Below are 8093 nucleotides of genomic sequence, written 5' to 3'. Positions count from 1 at the left end.
AAAAAAAAAAAAAAAAAAATTGAAAAAAGTTACTCAAATACTTATACAAGACTATTCACAGCAACACTATGCACAATAGCCAAAAGGTAAAAACAACTCAAATGTCCAATGATGGATGAATGGATTTGTAATGAAACAAATTGCGATAGATACCTGAATAATGTTGAATACTGCTCCTCCAAAACATTAAGTACTGATACATGCTACACTGTGAAAAAACTTCTAAAACATTTGAAAAAAGCCAGGCAGAGAAGGCCATATAAATGGCATGATTCCATTTATATAAATATCTAGAATAGGTAAATCCATGGACAGAAAGCAGGCTGGTGGTCCACAAGGGGCAGAGCACAGGAGAATGAAGAGCAACTGCTTGATGAGTATAAGGTTTCCTTTGGAGAGATAAAAATGTTTGGAACTGAAAGTGGTAGTTATACAACACTGTAAACATTAAAATGCCATGGAATTATGTATTTTAAAATGCTTCATTTTGTGTTATATGAATTTCACTTCAATTAAACCAAAAAGGCAGACACAAAAGAATACATATTATTCCATTTATGTGTAGTTCTAAAACAGGTAAGACCAATATATGGCAATAGAGGTCAGAACAGGTGTACCCTGAGGTGACTGAAGGGGGCACAAAGGGCCTTCTGAAGGGCAGAAATCCGTTTGCTGATCTGGGTGCTAGTGACACTGGGCCATGTTCACTCTGAAAAAATTCCTGGAGCTGTCCCCTTAAAATAAATGTGTGTAGTTTTCTATATGTATACTATACTTACAAAAAAGTTTTGAAACTATACTTTTTAAAATAAGATTGCAATTTTTTAAAAAACTGTTACCATTCTGAATCAAAGGGTCCAAAGGATCTCTGTGTACTATTTCTTATGACTGCATATATCCACAATTAACTCACCAAGTTTTTTTTTAAAAAGTCAAAGAATTAAAATTTCCAAACTCCAATCCCTAAAGATTCTGATCCAGGTCATGTGAGTTGAAGGCTAGGGAATCATCATTTTTTTAAAATAAGCTACCTCCAACAATTCTGATCCAGCCCTCACCTTGAGACACTCCAATTTAAATGAACTCCATCAGCTGCTTAACTTCACATTTTCCATGAACCTCATCTTGAGGGGACTTGTAAAGGCATCTATCAACAATAGCACAGAGGATATTGGGAGTAAAAAAGCTACAAATGATCCATGAGAGACTGCAAAAGCTAACCACTCTGGGACTAGGATGCAACCCTGGAGAAAAATTAGATGAACTGTAAAAAAAAAATGAATAAAATGGGAGACAGTCAATGGTAAATAGACATAGAAACCTTTCTGAGCAATCATTGCAAATACAGTCATAAATATTATGCACACAACAGTGATTTTTCTTATGTTTTCCATTAAGAAATAATGCAATCAAGATAAGACAAATGAATATGCTTGGACTTACGGGACGTTCTTCAACACAAACAATAAAAACAATATTTCACTCCTGGGACTAGAAGTAAATAAAAAAACAATTTGGTTCAACCTTATTGGGTCAGAGTTGTTTTTTTTGTTTTTTTTTTTTGAGACGGAGTTTCACTCATGTTACCCAGGCTGGAGTGCAATGGCGCGATCTCGGCTCACCGCAACCTCCGCCTCCTGGGTTCAGGCAATTCTCCTGCCTCAGCCTCCTGAGTAGCTGGGATTACAGGCACGCACCACCATGCCCAGCTAATGTTTTTTGTATTTTTAGTAGAGACGGGGTTTCACCATGTTGACCAGGATGGTCTCGATCTCTTGACCTCGTGATCCACCTGCCTCAGCCTCCCAAAGTGCTGGGATTACAGGCTTGAGCCACCGCGCCCGGCTTGGGTCAGAGTTTTTTTATCTGCTTTGCTTCAGGTCAAAATTCTTTGGAGAGCTATACTTTGGCATTAGTTCAAATTGTTTCAATGAGGAATTTTTTTTGAAAAGTCTAGTTTGATTTGAAGTTCATTTTCAAAATAGTAAGTTAATATCTAAGTCCAATTCCTATTCTGAAAAATTAAAGGTCATTCCAATTTTATGATTAGTTTGGTAGAAATCTCTATTACAACAGTTGGCAAACTCTAGACCATTAAATTAATGAGCATTAAACCATACATTCATTTCCCAGGCCCTTCCAACAAGACAAAAGTTGGCATCTCTGTCCAAGACTTATTTCAAGCTGTACCTTAAAATGAAGTGCAGTACTACACAAGCTCCTACAGGCAAAAGCAGCAGCTGTCACTCAGCTCTGGCAGACTGCAGCCCTGGGAGAATGCATGTTCCATGTGGCTAGATCTCGTTTTTGCCAAGAGAAGTTAGAAGTCCAGATGTTTATATTAGTCTCCTCATTTTTACATGTTGACAACAAATTCCAATCTTTAAAAGCTACTCTATGGGCCAATCAACACATAACTGTGAAATGTCTCTTTTGCAATCTCTGGCCTACAACACTTTTTAAAATTTTTTTTTTTTTTTTTTTTTTGTTTTTTTTTTTTGAGACGGAGTTTCACTCATGTTACCCAGGCTGGAGTGCAATGGCGCGATCTCGGCTCACCGCAACCTCCGCCTCCTGGGTTCAGGCAATTCTCCTGCCTCAGCCTCCTGAGTAGCTGGGATTACAGGCACGCACCACCATGCCCAGCTAAATTTTTGTATTTTTGGTAGAGACGGGGTTTCACCATGTTGACCAGGATGGTCTCGATCTCTTGACCTCGTGATCCACCCGCCTCGGCCTCCCAAAGTGCTGGGATTACAGGCTTGAGCCACCGCGCCCGGCCGCCACTTTGTAAGATTAAGAAGGTCTCAAGCATCTGCAGATGCAAAATCAAAGCTTGCATAAATCTTCAGTTTTCCATATAATACAGGTTTCAGACAAAGTAGCTCTTTGACACAAATGACAGCCCTAACAACAAATTTTATTATGATGCTTAAATATTTAAAGTTTGAATTACCTCTTGCTACTTACAAAAGAAACAATTAATACAGAACTAAGCCATTCATTTAGCCTGCACTGCAGTCTATCAAGTATCAACTCACCTTTACTAAAAACGCCAGATTAGTGGTCAGAAATGCCACATATCTTCTGATTACAACAAATAAAATTTGAAATACCTTTTTCTTTCTCAATAATGAGTCAGATGAGCTTTCTACTCAGAATCTACAGGAAGTCATGGTATTTTTTGTCAAAGTATCAGAAAACTCATAAAATGTTATGGTATCTTTCTCAAATATCATTAGTACAGACAATTTTATCTACAATTTTACCCTGTGGTAAACTGCCTATCAAGATAAAACATGATATTCTTTTTAGAACTAGTAATTTGTAGCAAACACACACACATTCCCCATACATAGAGGTATATGGGAGGCAGGGCTACAAACATTCAGGCAACATGCAAAAAATAGCAAAGAGATTATCAGGTAAAATAATTATAGGATTAGAATTTATCTATAAATTAGATAACCAGCCCCCATATATGCAAAAGTTGACTCTTCCATTCCCATCATGAATGTTAGTGACTTCAAGATCAAGAAAGTAGGCATAAGACATAAAGCAGTATTAAATCTTGAGGAAATCCTGGCATTCGGTTGGACAGGGTTTACATAAGAAAAAGTCTCTAGTAAACATAGAAACAGTAACAAGAAACCAACTCAGCTATCTGTTCAAGTACCCTGCCCATGAAATTACAATTACTAGACCCAGGACTTGCCCTTCCATCTTCTCTCCCAGCATGCCCATTCACCATTTCTCTGCATTTATTTTAGGATATAGAGGATGGGCTTAAAGGATGTATATCAATTGTATTGCACTTAGTTCAGTTCTGGAAAAAATGCTCAATGAAAATAAAGTAAAACCACGGCAAAACTTTATTAGTAGTAAATTTAACTGCGTTAACCTTGTTTTCCATGACTAAATAATTATAGAATATGAACAATAATAGAGATCTACAACATAGAAATCACAAGAGGATTATTAACTCCAAGTTTTGGTACAAGATTGATCTAAGAAGCAGAATTTTCATAACTGGAGCTAACTGGGAGTAACATTATTTGTTATCATGGGACTACAGAAAGCCAGGTCAGGAAGAAGCTGGACATATCATCCAATTTAATATCCAGTTTGCAAGTAGTTGCTAACTACAACTTAAAATATTTCCAGGGAAGTTATTATATACCCATGCGAATATGAACATGTTGTGCCAAAAACACAGAAAACATGCAGTTCTCACACAGCAGAGGGCGGTTTGCCATTATAAACACTCAAGTTAATCCTTGTATAGGAAAATTAGTAGATATTTGCAAATCCATTTTCAGGTCACTGAAAATTAAAGCCAGAAAGCCTATTTTCATCTATGTATCAAAAAAAAAGGTACATGAGATTATTTCTGTAGTGATGCTGCCTGCTCTTCTGTTCTTAGACTTATCCTCAAACAGTCACATAAAAACATTTTTACCCAAATACTTTCCCATTATAAACAATTAGGACATGCTTTACTGAGCTATCTATTATGTTTGAGGTTTTAGCCAATTAATATTACATTTATAAAGAGTAAATATTTCAAGAATTAATGAATTTTATCCAATAAGTTTCAGCAAGGTTAGCCACAAAACACTTTTATTAGGCCCAAACGAAGTATCTTTCATTCATTAACACAGAATCACAAGGCACACTTAGGAATCAGAGGCTCAATTACTTTAAAAAAAAAAAAAAAAAAAAGATCAAAAAAAAAAAAAAAAAAAAAAAAAAAAAAAAAGTTCCTAAGGAAACAAAAACTTTCCATTTTTGTTCTGTAAATGCTCCTAAATGAAAAGATATTCTTTATTTTTTGACTTTCTCTCTTTTCTCTCTGTCTCAGGACATATTTACAGATGCACTGGCAGCTTTACAGGCACGCTAAAAGTTCTTGCTGCAGTTGATCAAAGTTGGAATGTCTGAGGAAATTACTCAAGTAAGACAGCCTGGAATTGTATCTAGCCAAATACTTAGACCACTCTACTTTTAACATGTGTTAAAGTAATATTTTAGCTATCCTGGATGTAAGTTGAGAGAACATTTGTTTGCATCACACTCTGTGAACACTTGAGTCAAATATAGTATATTGAATATCAGGTTTTAGTATCTGTGACAGTTCATTTTTTTAACTGTTCAATTCACAAAAGATAGCATACTTTATTTAAATAAAAAAAAAAAAAACCCTCACACGACAACATATGTAGTAGAAACTACAGCTTTTTATTATCTTCTTAAAGTGCCCAAGTGTTTCTGGAAATGTAAGAAAAAACTGAACTAATGTTAATATTTGTTCATTAGAGCATTTGTTGAGCTGAAACAAAATATTCTGTCCAAAATGGAATTTTTTTTACTTTTTCTTACACTACCCACTATAAGCTCAACATATTTTTCTTCATTATTTAAAATATTTTCATAAAAAGGTATCACACATCTGCACTTACCCCCTATTACTAATCTGCCTAATTTACAAAGATACATATAACATAAGCAGAAAAATGACATCACAACACTTTATTTTCACATTTTTTAAATTGAAAGCCACAGAATTGCAGTACAAAGAGTTATTTGTCAAACCTAACACAAATCTCTAAAATAAAATATTGGCTTCAATAAACTATCACATCTGAAATAGTTTTAAACTTTGTTTTAGTTGGATCCTTTAAGATGTCCAGAAAGAGGTTAGCACAGACAGTACCTGAAATTGTCCTTTCCATATGAACTACAATAGAAAAGACAAATGTAGCTGTTCCTCCAGTACTGCCAAATTTGGCAGCCACTTATACTTCCCTTCAACCTAAATAATTATACCTTTCAACCATATTGACAATAATATGGAAATGTCACTCAAAAAGAACATAACAGACCATGGAATTATAATAATTTAAATCACCCTTTTATCAAATGATATGGTCAGAACTGGAGAGGAAGGAGGATACTGCTAACTTTTAAGTCCTCTACTAAGCTTTTTGTGTTTAACAAAAAGACTTCTAACCCACTAGAAAATGTTGCTAACATTTGCACATACTCCAGAAAAGGGAACCATAAAGAAATTCCCCACTCTGAATGTGTTATAGTGTTGATGTCCAGTGTTACACTATATGCGTGTCATGAACTGTCAGGAAATATGTACATGATATAGGAGGCTCGACCCTGGGAATGACTCCCAGTAAAAACTGCCTGCAATGGGAATGGCCAAAGACCTGTTGTCAATTGGTATGCCTAAAATTCAACATTAAGCTGATTTCTATAGTGAGGTACAATCCTTCATCATTCTAACACTTAGGTACAGAACACACGAAAGAGAAAGAGAATATATGAAAGAGACAGAGAGAGAGAAGAGCAAGATTTAGAATCTTGATCAGAATCTTAAAAATCATGTAACTTAACCTTTTTCCTCATTATTTTGCAGATTCTGAATAAAAGCCTGGGTTTGACAGACACAAAAAAACTGAAAATCAAAAGGTAGTCTTTGAAATTAAACACCATCATACCAGCCTGTGATTTTCCAAACACAGAAAAATCTTATTAGCCTATCTCCTTCATTACAAAAAAAGATGTTAAAGTATAAAACTGATGCCACAAATGATATAGATCCAAACACAAATATATATATATATTTTGTGTATATATATATATATATATACACACAGAGAGAATGATTCAAAAATTACAACACTATAAATGCTAGTACCAATGAACCTAATTAAATCCCATTTGGGTAATACCCCTATTAATACGGGACTAGAAGACATATTACACTCAAAAATCCAAAAGTCTAAATTGCTTCCACATAGTCAAACACAGGATTTCCACCAACTCCACCACACTACCACATGTGGCTTTAAGTAGCTCAAAATTGAATTCCAAAATGAAGTCTATTTTTGAGAGTAACAACTCCCAGAGAAAAACAAGGTCATACATATAAAGTTTTATGCTCCTCAGGAACTGCTAGATCTGATCTTGGACTCTCTCTTCTAGTACATTCAGCCGGGATAAATATATCTGATGAGTTCCATGTACCTCATCAAGAAATGACCAGAAAAGGCTAAAACAGTTCTTCATGTTCCCATCACTACAAAGTAAAAGCATGAAAAGCTCTATGCTTAAGTGTTTTGACTTGGTCAAAAGCTAATACTGGGTTTGGTACAGTGTAAAATTAATCTAGAATGTAATCTTTAAAAAAAAAGGATGGTGGGGGGAGAAATTACTGCTTTTCCATTAAGCAGGTACTTTGTGCTAGAGAACATGTGTCATTTCTAGGGTCTCAGAAAAAGAACAGATGCATCTATGTGTAAACATAAACAGTAAGTTACAAGTTGCCCCTTAGTACTAAAGGCAAGAATCAGCATCAGTACTCAAAAAAGTGTTTTAAAAAAAGCGTAACTTACTTTTACTGTCCCAGGCTAAATGGGCTCTGTCTGGTGCTTCTTTGTCTGCACATGGCCACCCACAGCCTGTCTTCTAATTAAATCAATGCTCTAGCAGCAGAACAAGCAAACAAGTTGCCTCCCATCTGCGTACAGCTCTTCAGGACACATTTCCCTTGTTCAGAAGGTGGAAATTCTTGGGAGAGGTGATTTTCTCTGCCTCTTCACAAGAAGAACATGGATACTTGGCTGGATGCAACTCCATGAAGTGTAACTGTGTGTGTACACCTCAAAAAATAAAACAAAAAATGCAGAGAAACATAAAGACTCCATAAACAGCTAGAATACACAGAAATACTGAAGCACCACTGGAAATACTGCTAAACAGACAGGCAAAATAGGATCTTTGAAATAATCAATAATACCAAGTTAAGAAAAAAAAAGGAAAAAGAGTATCTAAGGTCAAAACACAAATTTCATGTAATGAAAACACTGTAAGTACTACAAAAGAAAATGGGTAAATCTTCTACTTCACATACGTAGAAACAAACCCCCCCAGCCCACTTACAGAGAATAAAAGGTATTATCAACGGAAGAGAAAAACAAGATTTTCAAGGGTGGTAGGTCTAAACTTAGAATCCACGTTATACTTAATGAGCACTTATGTAAATGTGAGCTAAATGCATCAAGCTGTCTTTCCAATGTGGT

At 35.4% G+C, this 8093-nt stretch overlaps 1 protein-coding gene across 6 annotated transcripts in view; it reads right to left on the bottom strand.

The window, feature by feature from the left end:
• Positions 1–8093, bottom strand: part of TASP1 (taspase 1) — a 249705-nt gene that overhangs the window by 217134 nt on the left and 24478 nt on the right. For 2 of the 6 annotated variants that reach the window (XM_017517445.2, XM_037734547.1), the window contains one exon: positions 7407–7673. The exons of 3 other annotated variants lie outside the window; for them this stretch is intronic. The gene's annotated coding sequence lies outside the window, so the exon portion shown is untranslated. Of the gene's footprint in view, positions 1–1058; positions 1265–7406; positions 7674–8093 lie in introns of all 6 variants that reach the window. One more of the 6 variants, XM_017517448.2, reaches the window with a different exon arrangement.

This window comes from Cebus imitator, unplaced genomic scaffold (genome assembly GCF_001604975.1).
Source record: "Cebus imitator isolate Cc_AM_T3 unplaced genomic scaffold, Cebus_imitator-1.0 Scaffold632, whole genome shotgun sequence".
Lineage (NCBI taxonomy): Eukaryota > Metazoa > Chordata > Mammalia > Primates > Cebidae > Cebus > Cebus imitator.
Note: the sequence above shows the minus strand (reverse complement) of the source record. Positions and strands in the feature narration are given on the sequence as shown.